The 18,051-nt window shown below is 42.0% G+C and overlaps 1 protein-coding gene across 3 annotated transcripts in view; it reads left to right on the top strand.

Moving 5' to 3' along the window:
* The window catches only part of WIPF1 (WAS/WASL interacting protein family member 1), a 72,104-nt gene that overhangs the window by 36,270 nt on the left and 17,783 nt on the right, over positions 1 to 18,051 (top strand). The window lies entirely within an intron of this gene.

Raw genomic sequence — 18,051 nt, 5'->3', positions numbered from 1 at the left:
GACTTAATTCATGCAGGCAAAAAATGTGTAAGCACAGTTACTTTAACTGCTCATGCACAGGGATATATTGTCTCCCATCTCTGTGCACGTACAGTTATTCAATCTACATGCACGTTTGCACAAGCATCTATGGCATACAGACCTCTGACTCTGTCTATAAAAATAAATGTGGGCCAAAGAATTACCCAAGGACATACTTTATTTTTAGAGGCTCCTTTGGAAGAGGGCACTTGATAAAATGCTATTTCCAAAAAAAAAAAAGCTTTCAGCATGTAAACATTAATGGTGTAATTTGGACTAATTTGCACTTCAATAGGTAAAGCTTTATTTTTAACTGAAATTTTGCATTGTTTATAAACTTGTATTTGGTTTCTATCCGTTATTTATATTTAGTAGTTTTTGCCTTTTGAAGTCTGTGGCTATCTGGGAGCATGAGACATGCAGGTGTATGCCCAAAACATGTCTTCACTTAGTATGAGATCAGTTCACAAGCCCAAATCGTTACTGCTTGTGGGGAAAGTCACAGGGAGTTCTTCACCTGGCCCCAGCCCTTCCACGCAACTGGCAGCACATGTTGCAGGTTGCTCCCCCCAACCCCAAGAGGCAGGGTGCCAGCTGTGCTGAATGCTACAGAGGTTATATTTGAGCAGATTGTGGTGTGGCCTCCAGCTATCACCTTTCCTCACTAGCAAGACAATCCGCGGTGCGGGAGCATAAGACATACCTTTACTAATAAGGAGTAGCAGTGGATGCTTAGTACATTCCCCTAGGTTAGTGTGTTTGCGCATGCAGATGTATAACTCTGTGCCTTATCAATCTGTGTGCACAATCACAATTTAGTGACCCAACACACTTATCTTTGCGCATTTGATCCCAAACGGTTTGAGCCCCAGCTTCAAGATCCTAAACATGCCATGAGCCTGAACAAACTGCCACTAAAGTCAATGGGAGTCTATCCATTGCCTCTGAGAGTTGGATTAGGCCCTACATCACTGATTTCAGGGAGTTATGGGTGCTAACCACTTTGCAGGATCAGGCCCTATGGCCAATAGGGGCAGTGGGAAGCGGCGCGGGCTGACGGATGTGGTGGCTGCCGCTTCCCGCCGCCCCCATTGGCCTGGAGCAGCGAACTGCAGCCAGTGGGAGCCGCGATCAGCCGAACCTGCGCACATGACAGGTAAACAAACTGGCCAGGCCCGCCAAAGGTTGCCGATCCCTGAATTAGAGGATAAACATCCAGGAAGGGTGAGTTTGGACTCCATAGCATGCCTAGATTATTTGAACAGATATCTAATCTACCTTGCCCTATACATAAGAATGTAGACACATCCTACCCATTCTTGCATTTTATTTTTCAGGAACAAAAGTTTTGAGTTTTATTTCCTTTTTTTTTTTTTTTTTATGCTTGTCCATCAAATACTTGTGGTTTCTGTGTGTCTCAGTTCATGTTGCTGTTTGCAAAAGGAAAAGGATTAAAACCTAGATTAAAATGTCACGTTGTTCAGAATTTAAGCTGTGACTCTGAAAGAAGTGAAACGTGTCTCTCTGCAGTTTGACTGGGTCTGGAAAAACACTTACCCTGACATCGGTTTTGCATTCGCATATTTCCGAAGACTTCCCCACACACTGCTGTTAAAGATCTCTAGTAGCCTGCTTTCCTACTCCCTTCTTTTGGACGGCTGTAAAAGCTCCAGTGTTGTGTGAAACGGTCTACCCTGGTCAGTAATGAATTGTTCTGTTTTGTAAGGGTGAAATTCACTCCCGTGCAAAAGGGCTACACAAGACCTGTGTGCCATTTAAATCGCATCAAGCCCTGTTTTGAGGCCTTAAGTGTATAGGCCTTGTTTGGTTCTCTGCACAGGGGTGAGAGAAGGAGAGTTCTGAGTTGGGTCCCAGAAATGGAAGCAGATGCTCAATCTGAGTGTCAATCCCTCTTTTACTTCGTTGGCTCAGGCTGCTTCCTTAGCCTTTCAGTGATACTGGGCTTTTACACAGGCAGTGGCATGTTTGGGATCAGGTCTCCAGCCAGACAATACCACTCCTCTTTGGGAACTGTCTCTGCTTTCAAATAAAGCCCCAAAGTCCCAGAATAAATGAACTTCCACTTTTGGAATTGTCTTCTCTCCAGAATTTCCCTATGTCTCTTGTGTCCATGGTAACTTCCCTTTCTGTAGCTATCCAGTTCTTTACAAGGCCTTTTTGAAGGCGAAATGTCTACATCTCCTGTTCCTTCCCTGGCTTTCCCTGTAGTGCAGGATAGTAGTATTTTTTTTCCTCTGCTCTCTTTTCCAGCATATTTTGCTGTGACAGCCTTTAATGCTCCAGTGTTCTTCTGGACTACAAGTCCGGTATGTCTTGCAGCAGGAGTGGGACAGAGTAATGCTAGCCCATGGGCCTTCCTTTTAAAGGTATATAAACTTTGTTAATAGGCACAAAATTATTGAGGGTAAACTCTCACTTTCCCTTTACTGAGCTACATGATTTCCATGGAAGATTAGCTTATATTTTGCCTCCAAACCAATTGTTTTTGCCTGAAGACTGAAATATTTCAATTTGGATATGCTGCCCTCGTGCCTCATGAGAGCTGTTTTCCCCATTCCCCTCTCTGGGCCAGGCTGCCTGGCCAGACTGCGTCTTCTAGGATGCACTTTTATGATGCAGCTCTCTCACCATGAAGGACCACCGATGCATTGTGTGGGAGATGTAGATTGACCACAGTCAACAGAGGAGAATGGGAACATGAAGCACCTGAACTACAGCTTTCATTAGGCACCACAGCAGCATTTCTGTATTTTGAATTTTTGCTGAAAAAATCAAAATTTTCCATGGAAATTTGAGATGAAAATGAATCTTTTTTCTATGTACATTGACATTGTTCATGGGTGAGGAAAGCCCATTTTCTGATCAACTCTAGTTCTGAGTTGTTGTTTTTTAACTGTAGTGTTGTAACTCTTAGGCTTGCGCTGCCTGAAGGTAGCTACATTACCAAAGTTGTGGCTCATCTTACCCAGTTTCCTCTAATGCAGCACTTTTTGGTTTCCTTTCTCTGTCATTAGCAAAAGCAGTTGGGGATTTTAACAGTCCCAAATCAGTGCTACTTTGGAAATTAGGCTCCTTTTCACAGCCTACGGAAAGTCTTGAGAGGGACAATCAACGGTTTTGACTGGTGACTTCAGTTTTTTTCCCCTTTAAGTGCCATATTATTTTCAACAGTTTGTTGTTTGTTCCTTCCTCTTTCTTGATTTGGAAATTAATCATGCAGGAAATGATTAACCGCAGCTAGCTCTCTGTCTGCCTGTCTCTGACCTAATGTGTCATGTTAAGAGAGAGGCCTGAAAGTGAGTTAAAATGGTTGGCTAGATGCACACAACCTGCTTTTGTACAGACTTACAATCCAGTTGTTCACTCTGGCCATCCCACACAACTAGTCATCCGTTTACTTTTAGCAGAATAAGATATTTGTTAAAAATAACTTAGAACTATAAAGTTTGAATCTGAAATTGCCAAAGTTTGGGGATCCAGGGTCTCAGCAGGCCCATTTCTACTTAATTCCATTGCAGCTTTCCTTTGTAGAGTGTGATGTCCAAGAGAGAAGTCTTACTTCTACATTTAAATTTTTTTTAATGTGTTTTTTTGTTGTTGTTGTTGTTATGACATGCTGCATATCATGACTGTTTTTCATTCTGTTATTGGAAATGGTATGATGGCTGTCTAACCAATAGCTAGTGGACTTAATTAGCACAACAGTCATGCACATTTAATTACTCCTGGGGGAATTCTGCGACTCAGCGCATGTGCAGAATTTATGTCCCTCCGCAAATTTTTTTGCTTCCCTGCAAAAAAAAAATGACTTTCTGACGCAGAAGCAAAGGGAAGCCACAAGGGCGGTCATGCGACTCTTCTCAACAGTATGTTTCAGGTGCCCAGGGCAGCCAGCAGAGAGGTAAATCACTGTGGTGCAAGGGGCGGGACTGGGGAAGAGAAGACTTAGCTGGTGGCTCCTACCCTCCACCTGGCTCAGCTGCTATCACAGCTGGGCTGGAAAGGATGGGACTTCCTCTTCCCCCGCATGGCATCCGGGGCCTGTTCAGATCCACGCCAAGATTTCTCCCCCAGCTGCAGGAAACTCTGCAAACTCTCCCCCACCCCCCTTCCTGCACCCATCACTCCTCAGCTGTAGGGGGCGGGATCGCTGTATAGGGAGTTGCTCCCCCATCCACCCAAACCCCATGCATCCAGACCCCCTTATACTCAGACCCTCCCGCCAAGCCTCACCCCCACACACACATGCAGAACCCGCCCCCCATAAGCCCCACTTCCTCTGCACCACTCCACCGAGCCCCAACCAGTTGCACCTAGATCTCCACCCCATGCCCACAGCATCTAGATGACACCCACCCCACTGAGCCCCAACCACCATCATCTGGACCCCCCTGAAGAGTCCCATTACTGTTGCACCCAGAACCTCCAACAAGCCCCAGTGCATCCAGATCCCCCTGCACCCAGACCCACATTGAGCTGCTCATACCCAGATTGCCCCATACAGAACCCTCTCAACCCACACCCGGATCCCCCCATGTTAAGCTCCTCCACACTTGGATCCAAGTTCAGTCACAGAGACCCCCCCCCCCCCCCCTTGGGACTGTTACCTGACGTACTAGAATTACTTCTGAGCCTGTTTTCCACTGCCAGCTTGGGACTCCAGAACCCTGCCTTGTTGAGCCAGACACGCTAGCCTGCTGCAACACAGACCCAGGTCTGGTCCATGCCCCCAAAACTGCAGACTTTAACCAAAAACTGCTCAGCAAGTCACCTATCTCCAGCACCCAGCTCCCAATGGGATTCAAACCCCAAATAATCCGTTTTGCTCTGTATAAAGCTTATACAGGGCAAACTCATAAATTGTCCGCCCTCTATAACACTGATAGAGAGATATGCACAGCTGTTTGCTCCCCCAGATATGAATCACTTACTCTGGGTTAATTAATAAACAAAAGTGATTTTATTAAGTATAAAAAGTAGGATTTAAGTGGTTTTAAGTAATAACAGACAGAACACAGTAAGTTACCAAGCAAAATAAAACAAAACACGGAAGTCTAAGCCTAATACATTTCAGAAACTGAGTAGAGATAAATCTCACCCTCAGAGATGTTCCAATAAGCTTCTTTCACAGACTAGACTCCTTCTTAGTTTGGACCCAATCCTTTCCTGATACAGTTCTTGTTAGTTCCATCTCAGGTGGTAACTAGGGGATTTCTCATGACTGGCAGCCCTCTTTGTTCTGTTCCACCCCTTTTTATATCTTTGACACAAGGCAGGAATCCTTTGTCTCTCTCTGGATTCCCACCCTTCCTTCTAAATGGAAAAGCATCAGGTTTAAGATGGATTCCAGTACCAGGTGGTATGGTCACATGTCCTGTGAGACCCCAAGCCTCCATTCTTTCTGGCCTGACTCACAGGAAGCCATTTATAACCAATTGTTCTAGTTAATGGGAGTCATCAAGATCCTAAGCCACCATTAATGGCCCACACTTTGCATAATTACAATAGGACCTGAGTAATACTTCATATTTCTAGTTTTAGATACAAGAATGAAACATTCATACAAATAGGATGAACACACTCGGTAGATTATAAGCTTTGTAGTGATACTTTACAAGAGGCCTTTTGCATAAAGCATATTCCAGTTACATTATATTCACACTCATTAGCATATTTCCATAAAACCATATATGGAGTGCAACGTCACACTGCCTTGCTGAGCCTACCTGCCCACACAGAGGAGCAGGGCCCTGGGGTGTTTCTGGGACAGGCAGGGTCCTTGCGCTGTGTTGGGGTTGGATACAGTGTCGGAGAGGAGAGGGGGCTGCACAGTGATCTTCCACCTCTGTGCAGCCAGTTGCATGTGCTCCCCATTGCCATGCTAGAACCTCCACATTTATTTGACAAACAAAATTTGCAGAATTTTTTAAAGATTTTGGTGCAGAATGCCCTTGGGAGTAACATTTGGTAATTTGCAAAATAACTTACATTAAGATCACAGCCTCCGTGCACTGGTCCTTAGTGTTTAACTTATGTGAGTTTTTAGTGCACTTTTTAGTTGTATCACCTCCTAGTGATTGGAGTAGATGCCTTGAAAGAGGATGAAAACATATACTGCTGCATTCTAATCCTCCTCTAGATGACTTTGTAGTGTGGATGCTTTTGGATTTGAGAGTTTTTAGTTCTAGTCTCAGCAGGGGCAGATTCTCCAAACCAATCTGTGATGGAACCCCTGGGATGGTCTGTCTGCTATTAGTAACGCTAACCTGATGGATTATAAACTGCAACAGGTTTGGAGGGTTTTTTTGTTTTTCTTTGCTTTAAGAAAGGGAAGGGTTGGAGAAGCCCAAAGAAAATGGAGAAAGTCTATCAATATTCTAAGGTATATTTAAAAAGCATAGTTGTATTGTGGTAGCTTCTTATCATTCCAAACCTTGATGAAAGGTGCCAGCAACATTTTGAGCAATACTAGAGAGAGCACTGGGGTATTTCTGTTATTACTTTGCACATGGCCCATGATATTGATTGTGGAGTTGTCATAATGTACTGGATTTGTATGTGAGGTTGCCTCACAGCTGTTGCCCCTGCCAGCTGTGGAAAATTCTTCTTTTAGCACAGATACAGACCTTTATTTTTGGAGCTTAAGCACCGTGTTTCTAGTCTTGGATAAGTTGTGTATTAGGTTCCTGTTATTGTATCTCTTGCCTACAGCACAAGGATTCATTACAGTGAGTGTTCAGATATTGCCCCCTTTAATTTTTATATCTAAAATAGTGTTAATATACTGTACTTTCCAGAAATAAAATACAAAGAAATTAACATTGGATTGCAAAGATCTATGGTCCTAAAGGGTCAAAGCCAGAGACCCTCATCCTTTTGATTTGTAAAATGGTGCTTTGTCTCACTGCTCATTAGTGTTACAAGCACCTTCGTTGTTTGCAACTACAATAGGTACATTTATTGCACCAACAGAAGTTAACATAAGAGAGGCCATGCTGGGTCAGACCAATGGTCTGTCTAGTCCAGTATCCTGCCTTCTGCCAGAGACCGTTGCCAGATGCTTCAGGGAGAATGAACAAAACAGGGTAGTTTATCAAGTGATCCATCCTCTATCATCCAGTCCCAGCTTCTGGCAATCAGAGGTTTAGGGACACCCAGAACATAGGATTGCATTCCTGACCATCTTGGCTAATAGCCATTGATGGACCTGTCCTTCATGAATTTATCTAATTCTTGTTTGAACCCACTTATGCTTTTAGCCTTCACAACATTCCCTGGCAATCCACAGGTTGATAGTACATCTTCACAATGCACATTCATTTGTTTGTTTTAAACCTGTGGCCTATTAATTTAATTGGTGGTCCTGGGTTCTTGTGTTAAGTGAAGGGGTAAATAACACTTACTTTCTCCACACCTTTCATGATTTTATAGACCTCTGTCATATCCCCCTTAGTCATCTCTTTTCTAAGCTGAACCGCCTTGATATTTTTAGTCTTTCCTCATTTGGAAGCCATTCCATACCCTTGATCATCTTTGTTGCCTTTCTCAGAACTTTCTCCAGTTCCAGTATATCCTGGACAAAGTATTCAACATGTAGGCGCACCATGGATTCATATATTGGCATTATGATATTTTTCTGTCGTATTATCTATCCCTTTCCTAATGGTTCCTGGCGTGGTTGTGGTTTTTTTTTTTTTGACAGCTGCTGCACGTTGAGAACTATCCATAATGACTCCAATATCTCTTTATTAACTGGTAACAGCTAATTTAGACCCCATGATTTTGTATGTATAGTTAGTATTATGTTTTCCAATGTGCATTACTTTGCATTTATAAACATCGACTTTCATCTTCCATTTTTTTTGCCCAGTGTCACAGTTTTGAGATCCCTTTAACTTTTCATAGTCTGCTTTGGACTTAACTATCTTCAGTAATTTTGTATTATCTGCAAACTTTGCCACCTCACTGTTTATCCCTTTTTCCAGATCATTTATGAATATGTTGAACAGCACTGGTCCCTCTACAGAGTCTTAGGGGACCCCACTATTCTCTCCACTGTGGGGAAAATGACCATTTATTCCTACCCTTTGTATCCTATTTTTTAACCAGTTATTGGACTTTCCCTCTTATCCCATGACTGCTTAGATTCCTTGAGAGCCTTTGGTAAGTGATCTTGTCAAAGGCTTTCTGAAAATCCAAGTACATCATATCGACTGCATCACACTAATCCACATGCTTACTGACTCCCTCAAATAATTGTAATAGAATGGTGAGGCATGGCTTCCATTTACAAAAGCCATGTTGAGTCTTCTGCAACGTCATGTTTATATAATATATGTCTGATCATTTTGTTCTTTACTATGGTTTCAACCAGTTTGACTGGTATTGAAGTTAGGCTTACTGGGCTGTAATTGCCAGGATCATCTCTGGAGCCTTATCTGAAAATTGGCATTACATTAGCTACACTCCAGTCATCTGTTACAGAGGCTGATTTCAGTGATAAGTTACATACCACAGTTAGAAGTTCTATAATTTCATATTTGAGATCCTTCAGAACTCTTGGGTAAAGATCATGTGGTCCTGGTAACTTATTACTATTTAATTTATCAGTTTGTTCCAAAAGCTCCTATATTGATACCTCAGTCTTGGACAGTTCCTCAGATTTGTGTGGGAATCTCCTTCACATCATCTGCAGTGAAGATTGATGCAAAGAATTCATTTAGCTTCTCCGCAACACCTTTGTCTTCCTTGAGTGCTCTTTTAGCATTTTGATCATGCAGTGGACCCACTGATTGTTTGGCAGGCATCCTGTTTCTGATGTACTAATAAAAAATTGTTGCTGTTAATTTTTGTAATCTTGCTTGTTACTATTCAAATTATTTTTTGGCCTTCCTAATTATATTTTTAATCTTGGCTTTCCAGAGTTTGTTCTTATCCATTTTCCTCAGTATTGAGTATTCCCCAACAAATTATGTTCATCAAAATTGTCAGACACATAGATGAACATAATTTGTTGGGGAACCATCAACATGGTTTTTGTAAAGGGAAATCATGCCTCACCAATCTACTAGAATTCTTTGAGGGGATCAACAAGCATGTGGACAAGGGGGATCCAGAGGATATTGTGTATTTAGATATCCAGAAAGCCTTTGAAAAGGTCCCTCACCAAAAGGCTCTTAAGCAAAGTAAGCCGTCATAGGATAAGAGGGAAGGTTCTCTCGTGGACTGGTAACTGGTTAAAAGATAGGAAACAAAGGGTAGGAATAAATGGTCAGTTTTCAGAATGGAGAGAGGTAAATAGTGCTGTCCCTCAGGGGTCTGTACTGGGACCAGTCCTATTTAACATAATCCTAAATGATCTGGAAAAAGGGGTAAACAGTGAGGTGGCAAAATTTGCAGATGATACAAAACTACTCAAGATAGTTAAGTCCCAGGCAGACTGCGAAGAGCTACAAAAGGATCTCTCAAAACTGGGTGATTGGGCAACAAAATGGCAGATGAAATTCAATGCTGATAAATGCAAAGTAATGCACATTGGAAAACATAATCCTAACTATACATATAAAATGATGGGGTCAAAATTAGCTGTTACCACTCAAGAAAGAGATCTTGGAGTCATTGTGGATAGTTCTCTGAAAACATCCACTCAATATGCAGTGGCAGTCAAAAAAGCAAACAGAATGTTGGGAATCACTAGGAAAAGGATAGATAATAAGACAGAAAATATCATATTGCCTCTATATACATCCATGGTATGCCCACATCTTGAATACTGCGTGCAGATGTGGTTGCCCCATCTCAAAAAAGATATATTGGAACTGGAAAAGGGTTCAGAAAAGGGCAACAAAAATTATTAGGGAATGGATGTTGTATGAGGAAAGATTAATAAGACTGGGACTTCTCAGTTTGGAAAAGGGACGACTAAGGGGGGGATATGATAGAGATCTATAAAATCATGACTGGTGTGGAGAAAGTAAATAAAGAAGTGTTATTTACTCCTCCTCATAACACAAGAACTAGGGGCCACCAAATGAAATTTATAGGCAGCAGGTTTAAAACAAACAAAAGGAAGTATTTTTTCACAGAACACACAGTCATCCTGTGGCACTCCTTGCCAAAAGATGTTGTGAAGGCCAAGACTATAACAGGGTTCAAAAAAGAACTAGATAAATTCATGGAGGATAGGTCCATCAATGGCTATTAACCAGGATGGGCATGGATGGTGCCCCTAGCCTCTGTTTGCCAGAAGCTGGGAATGGGAGACAGGGAATGGATCACTTGATGATAACCTGTCTGTTCATTCCCTCTGGGGCACCTGGCATTGGCCACTGTCAGAAGACAGGATACTGGGCTAGATGGACCTTTGGTCTGACCTTGTATGGCTGTTCTTATGTTCTCAGTAGGATTTTACTTCTGATTTTAAAGATTTTTTTTTTTTGTCTCTAACCATCTCTTTTCCTCTGTTATTTAGCTATGGTGACATTTTATTGGTCCTCTTGCTGTTTTTGGGGGGTTTTTTTGGTTTATACATATTCATAGATTCTAGGACTGGAAGGGACCTCGAGAGGTCATCGAGTCCAGTCCCCTGCCCGCATGGCAGGACCAAATACTGTCTAGACCATCCCTGATAGACATTTATCTAACCTACTCTTAAATATCTCCAGAGATGGAGATTCCACAACCTCCCTAGGCAATTTATTCCAGTGTTTAACCACCCTGACAGTTAGGAACTTTTTCCTAATGTCCAACCTAGACCTCCCTTGCTGCAGTTTAAACCCATTGCTTCTTGTTCTGTCTTTAGAGGCTAAGGTGAACAAGTTTTCTCCCTCCTCCTTATGACACCCTTTTAGATACCTGAAAACTGCTATCATGTCCCCTCTCAGTCTTCTCTTTTCCAAACTAAACAAACCCAATTCTTTCAGCCTTCCTTCATAGGTCATGTTCTCAAGACCTTTAATCATTCTTGTTGCTCTTCTCTGGACCCTTTCCAATTTCTCCACATCTTTTTTAAAATGCGGCGCCCAGAACTGGACACAATACTCCAGCTGAGGCCTAACCAGAGCAGAGTAGAGTGGAAGAATGACTTCTCGTGTCTTGCTCACAACACACCTGTTAATACATCCCAGGATCATGTTTGCTTTTTTTGCAACAGCATCACACTGTTGACTCATATTTAGCTTGTGGTCCACTATAACCCCTAGATCCCTTTCTGCCGTACTCCTTCCTAGACAGTCTCTTCCCATTCTGTATGTGTGAAACTGATTTTTCCTTCCTAAGTGGAGCACTTTGCATTTGTCTTTGTTAAACTTCATCCTGTTTAACTCAGACCATTTCTCCAATTTGTCCAGATCATTTTGAATTATGACCCTGTCCTCCAAAGCAGTTGCAATCCCTCCCAGTTTGGTATCATCCGCAAACTTAATAAGCGTACTTTCTATGCCAATATCTAAGTCGTTGATGAAGATATTGAACAGAGCCGGTCCCAAAACAGTTTGAACCTCTTTTATGCTGGTTTAAACTAGTTTCCATGTAGCTTGCAGGCATTTCCCTCATGTGACTGTTCCTTTAAATTTCCATTTAATTATCCGCTTCCTTTTTGTGTAGCTCACCTTTTTGAAGTTAAATGCTACTGTGGTGGCTTTCTTTGGTATTTTTTGGTATTTTTCCCCCACACACAAGGATGTTAAATTTAATTAATTATAGTCATCGCTTTTACCGAGCGGTTCAGCTATATTCATCTCCAGGGCCGGCTCCAGGCACCAGCGCAGCAAGCAGGTGCTTGGGGCAGCAAACGGAAAGGGGCGGCACGTCCGGCTCTTCGGTGGCAATTCAGCGGCGGGTCCCTCAGTCCCTCTCGGAGGGAAGGACCTGCTGCTGAATTGCCGCCGAAGAATGAAGTGGCGGCAGTAAGGCTGCCGCTGATCGCAGCTTTTTTTTTTTTTTTTTTTTTCGCCACTTGGGGTGGCAAAAATGCTGGAGCCGGCCCTGTTCATCTCTCAGACCAGACCCTGTGTTGCCACTTAGGACTAAATTTAAGAATTGCCTCTCCGCGTGTGGGTCCCAGGACTAGCTTCTCCAAGCAGTCATTAGTGATGTCTCTAAATTTTATCTCTGTATCCCATCCTGAGGTGACATGTGCCCAATCAATATGGGCTTAGTTGAAATCCCCCATTATTATTGGGTTTTCTGTCTTTGTGACCTCTCTAATCTCCCTGAGCACTTCACAATCACTATCACCATCATGGTCAGGTGATTGGTAGTATATTTCTACTGCTATACTCTTATTATTCAAGCATGGAATTTCTATCCACAGAGATTCTATGGTAGTTTGATTCATTTAAGATTTTTATTATATTTGACTCTCAGCTTTCTTTCACGTACAGTGTGCTCCCCCACCAGTGTGACCTACTCTATCATTCCTATGTATTTTGTACCATCGTATCATGTCCCATTGATCACCATCGTTCCACAAAATTTCTATGATGCCTATCATATCAATATCTTCATTTAATACCAGGCACTCAAGTTCACCCGTTTTAGTATTTAAACTTCTTGCATGTACATACAAGCACTTATAAAATTTATCTGTATTTAGTTGTTTGCCTTTGTTATATGATTGACTGAGACTCTTGTTTGTTTGATTGTTTCTCTTCAGGTCCTACCTGTACTTTGTCAACTTCTATCCTCTTCACTTTACTAGGATATAGAGCAGGGGTAGGCAACCTATGGCACGCATGCCAAAGGCGGCACACGAGCTGATTTTCAGTGGCACTCACACTGCCCGGGTCCTGGCAATCGGTCCAGGGGGCTCTGAATTTTTATTTAATTTTAAATGAAGTTTCTTCAGGTTTTTAAAATGTTTATTTACTTTACATACAACAATAGTTTAGTTATACATTATAGACTTATAGAAAGAGATCTTCTAAAAACATTAAAATGTATTACTGGCACGTGAAATCTTAAATTAGAGTGAATGAATGAAAACTCAGCACACCACTTCTGAAAGGTTACCGACCCCTGATATACAGTATCCTTTTTAATAAATTGTCCCCTATTGGATGTGTCTGTCCAAACTATGCACCTGTTGGCTTCCCCCAGCCCTTTTTTTAAAACTCCTATATGACCTTTTTAATTTTACATGCCACCAATCTGGTTCCATTTTGGTTTAGGTAAAAAAAAAAAAATAATAATAATAATAATTAATGGAGATATCCTATCTCCTAGAACTGGAAGGGGCCTTGAAAGGTCATCGAGTCCAGCCCCCTGCCTTCACTAGCAGGACCAAGTACTGATTTTGCCCCATATCCCTAGGTGGCCCCCTCAAGGATTGAGCTCACAACCCTGGGTTTAGCAGGCCAATGCTCAAACCACTGAGCTATCCCAATCTAACCCATCTTTCCAATATAGGCTCCTCCTTTCCCAAAAGGTTCCCTGTTTCTAATAAACCTAAATCCTTCCTTTGAACACCGTCTCATCCACGCATTGAGACCCAACAGTTCTGCCTGTGTAACTGGCCCTGCACGTGGAACTGGAAGCCTGTTGGAGAATGCCACAATGGAGGTCCTGGACTTCAATCTCTTATCTAATAGCCTAAATTTGATCTCCAGCACCCCTTTCTCTGTGTCATTGATACACACATGTACCACGACCGCCGGCTCCTCCCCAGTTCTGCACATCCATCTGTCTAGATGTCTTGAGAGGTCTGCAACCTTCACACCTGCAGGCAATTCACCATGCAAGTCTCCTGGTCATCACAAACCCAACTATCTGTATTTCTAATAATCGAATCCCCCATTACTGTTACCTCTGTCTTCCTGCTAACTTGCTTTTCTTCCACTGCCACAGAGGTATCCTCGGTTCAAGAGGATACCATGACATCATCTGGAAGGAGGGTCCCAACTATGGGATCATTTCCCCTCTGCTCCAGCTTGATGTTCTCCTTTCCCAAGGCTTTCATCCTCCTCAACAGCACAGAGGCCATGACATGGGGGTGGGATCGCTCTGTTGGGTCCTGGAAAATCTTGGCTGTGTACCTTTCTGTTTCTCTTAGCTCCCCTCTGGTCTCCACAGCCCATACTCAAACTCTGAGAACCGTGCGCTGCTTACACCAAATGCACACACACACATGCCACCTGCCCACAAGGCAGGTAATCATACCTGTTGCATTCAGTGGAATAAACTGGATAGCCCCCACGCTGCTGCTGGACTTCTGCCTGCATTATTTTTACACCTGCAGGTGTGGGTGGGGTGGTTGGTTGGGTTTTTTTGTTCTTTTTTCTTTTGGGGGGGGAGGGGGTTGTTCATTGACCTAAGTTTAGAGAATGTTTTTTAGGTGTATCTGGCTCTCTTACTCCCTCACAGAACTCCCATTTGCTGTTCCTGTTCACTGGCTCTTCTGGTCGCTTACAAGCTGGCTTTTTAAACCCTGGTTCTCCCTACGTTAGCCCCACCCCCTGGTCAAGGGCTCCTAAAGGGATTACAAATCAAAGGATGGCAGATAGAGCCTCAGTAGGAAGTGCTCAGCCTTGCCTAGGAGGTCACTAGCTTCAGCATGCAGACCCCCATACAGCCCTCACTATAATCGTCAATCCAGCAGGCACACGGTAAGCAAGCACACAACAACAAACAACCAGACAACAAATTCACCCAAGGGTCATGGGGTCACACCTCCTTCACCTGGAAAGCTCCCTCACAAAACTCCCCTGTATGCTGGTCCTGTTCGCTAGCTCCGTTGGACCAATAAGCTGGTCCAATAAAAGCTGGTCCAAAGTTTAGTTCAATAAAATATATTACCTCACCCACCTTTTCTCTCTACTATCCTGGGACCAACACAGATACAATAACACTGCATGGGTCAGTTACAAATCCAGACTATTTAAATGTTAATTGTCAGCCATTGAGTATACTTCCTATTTGTTAAAAGTGGAATCTTTGCCGCTGCACATCTTTAATCTGTTACACGCTGAGAAAGAATCAATATGTTTGCCAAACATAACACAATTATTGAAGCATTCATTGGAGGACTACAGTTAACATTTTAGAGCTATTATTCATTTTCAGTACATTGTTCTTCCTACAGGCTCAGTGATAAAATGTTACAGATCAAGCATGTTGGTATTTGCTCACAAAAAGGAAGGAAAGAAACGACTATACTGTACAAAATTTAATGTACACAGGCCAGTGCTGAATCAGGGTTGCAAGGATGGGGAGTTATTTTTGGTACAAAATTTCAATTTGAGTTGCAGATAGAAAAAGAATTCAGGAGTAATTCAACTAGTTACAAAAGTAAAGTTTAAAACAACATCGTAACTCCCTCTGTTTTGAATCTTGAACAGACGTGTTACACAGGTCACTGTATACACATACATTACATTCTATTTTCCCTCCCTCCCTCTCCCCCCACCCCCCCGATATCTGACTGAAGCCATATGCACCATTTCTAATAGCTGCAAAGTGAAATTAAAGCTCAGAAAAAGAACTGTGATTTGTAGTTCATACCAGAGTATTGGAAAGTCGGCTTTTCAGTGGAATGGAGTACACTGGACTAAACTCTGAAGTGACTTACTCCCACTGCAACCCTATTGACTTCAATGGGGCTGCGTTAGGAAGAAATTTGGTCCTCTGCGTTGATCTAATAGCATTTTGGAGGCTTCAGTACAGCTTTATTATTTCACATTTAGTCTCTGTGTTTAATTTATTTGAGCCTTAAAAAATGTTGCTTATTGTATAATTACTTACTCGGCCTGTGGAAAACAAAACCACAGACTAGCCAAACAGCAGTATAATGTGACTAGAGCTATGCAAAATTCTTGCATCAAGCTTCAAACCCATTCTGCCTAAGCCTGGGCGCATTGTTGAATCTGAGCCCATGCTCACAAAGCTTCATGAGCCTTTGGGGGCTCCCTAGCAACTGTGCACTAGGCAGACTATGGGGCTTCCCACCATGCTGTTGGGAGCAGGTGTGCACTTCCTGTTTCTACTCCCACCTCACCCAGTCCTTCGAAACAGCTTCTAGCCTTCTACCTGTGGGTCACTGGAGATACGTGGGGGAGAGAGCCGAGGGGAGCGTTTTGCCACTGGAGACGCAGGATAGAAAGACAGGCCATTGCCTAGTGCCTGTTTTTCCCCAGCTCTTTACTAATGAGTGGGGGATTAGGAAGATGAGAGATGCCTGTTTAGGCTAAGGGGTTTCCTTAGAGATTTGAGTTTATTAAGCTTCCAGGCCTATCTGCAGCCTTAGTTCACTTCCACCCCATTGAGCTTCTTCAGAAGCCAATTTCTGCTGGTCTAAAATGACCCATTAAAAAGGAAGAGTAACTAAAATAGTACAATTATGCAAAACTTGATAGTTGGTTTACCAGTTACTTATTTCAGACTTCAACATGAAACATGAATAGATTAGTTCAGTTACTCACTGATTTATCTTTGAGCTGCCTACATGCATGCATTTTTATATATGAAGTGTACATTTCAGACCAGATGTTTTTCTCCTTCCGCTAAAGATGCTTTTTTCTGGGCATTTGCAATGGTGTCACTAATTTGCAATGACTTAAGCAAACTGCCTTTGTTAGCTTTTTGCCGTAGAATTTAAATAAAGAAAACAAATTATTTCCCATTTCACTTAGCTGAAGGAGTTAAGATTTTATTATAAGTGAAAAGCATGACTATTTACTCCCCCCGCCACCATGATGGCATAGTAATTGTGCAGGCAATTGCAGCTATGAAAAGACTGTATTAAGAAACAGGATGGTGGTGGTTTGCTGTAAGAACTAATTTTCCTGTTCACTTTTTTTTTTTTTTTTTTTTAAACCGGAAGTTGAAGAACAAAGCTGCATATGTCTTAATTAGCTCTTCTGTTAGATTTCAGATTTGAAATATATACAAGAAGATTGGGAATGGATAATATTTTGTTCACATTTTTATTTGATGTTCATAAGAGTTGGAAATATGCAAAACTCTTAAAAGAAATGTTCAGAATTTACTGGAATACTGTCAATTAACACCTACTTCTGTCTGATAATATTTCAACTACTAATATTAGAGGTAACTCCTACCACTACAAAGATCAAAGAGAATTTCTATCACTTTGATTTTGTGTATTTGACAGCGCTGTGTGTAGACTCAGTAAGTTAGTCAGCTTCTCCTTTCATTTGTATTGGTGTCTCACAGTGCAACAGGAGAGAAACTTTTTTTAAAAGAGACTATAAACCTACAAACATTGGCAGAGACACTCCAAGGCAGAAGTAGTGCCTGAAACCATTCTGAACTCCATTTTCTCCCCCCAGTTAGTTAGATTTCAAACTGGTGGTGTATTCCCCCCCTTTTTCCCCCATTGAAGACTTTAGGCAGTATTCATTGAGGAAAGCACTTAAGCACATTGGGACTAAAGCACATATTTAAAGTTAAGCACATTCTTAAGTGCTTTCTTAAACTGCAGCCTATGTAAATTCCTTCTCTGCTCTCCTGTGTGTAGCATGGATTTTATTTTAGGTGTATTTGCAATGCTTTTTATGACTTGACAAATAACTAGGAAAATAAGTTGTTTTTCCTCTTTGAAACACTCCAGCATCTTAAGATATAAATCTCTATTTCTAACCAAGATTTTTTTCTAACGCACCTAAACCTTCTTGTCATTTCTGAGCTATTACAGAATTGCAAAGTGGTGACTCAAATCCAGATGGTTACTAACAGCTCAGATAATTGAACTTCCCTTTTCTAGCATTAATCGGATTTTAATCAGTGTATTCTATCTAGCATGAGGTAGAGCTGAAGTACAATTTGTTTTATGCAAATCTTGTTTTGAGACTTCAAAAATAAGTGTGGAAAAAATAAGATTTGTGTATTCCTCTGAATAACTACTGTGGATAATAGTATCAGAGGGATAGCCGTGTTAGTCTGAATCTGTAAAAAGCAACAGAGGGTCCTGTGGCACCTTTGAGACTAACAGAAGTATTGGGAGCATAAGCTTTCGTGGGTAAGAACCTCACTTCTTCAGATGCAAGTCTGAAG

The sequence above is a fragment of the Trachemys scripta genome, chromosome 11 (genome assembly GCF_013100865.1).
Source record: "Trachemys scripta elegans isolate TJP31775 chromosome 11, CAS_Tse_1.0, whole genome shotgun sequence".
NCBI classification, from domain to species: domain Eukaryota; kingdom Metazoa; phylum Chordata; order Testudines; family Emydidae; genus Trachemys; species Trachemys scripta.
This window is presented reverse-complemented; position numbering and strand designations above follow the sequence as displayed.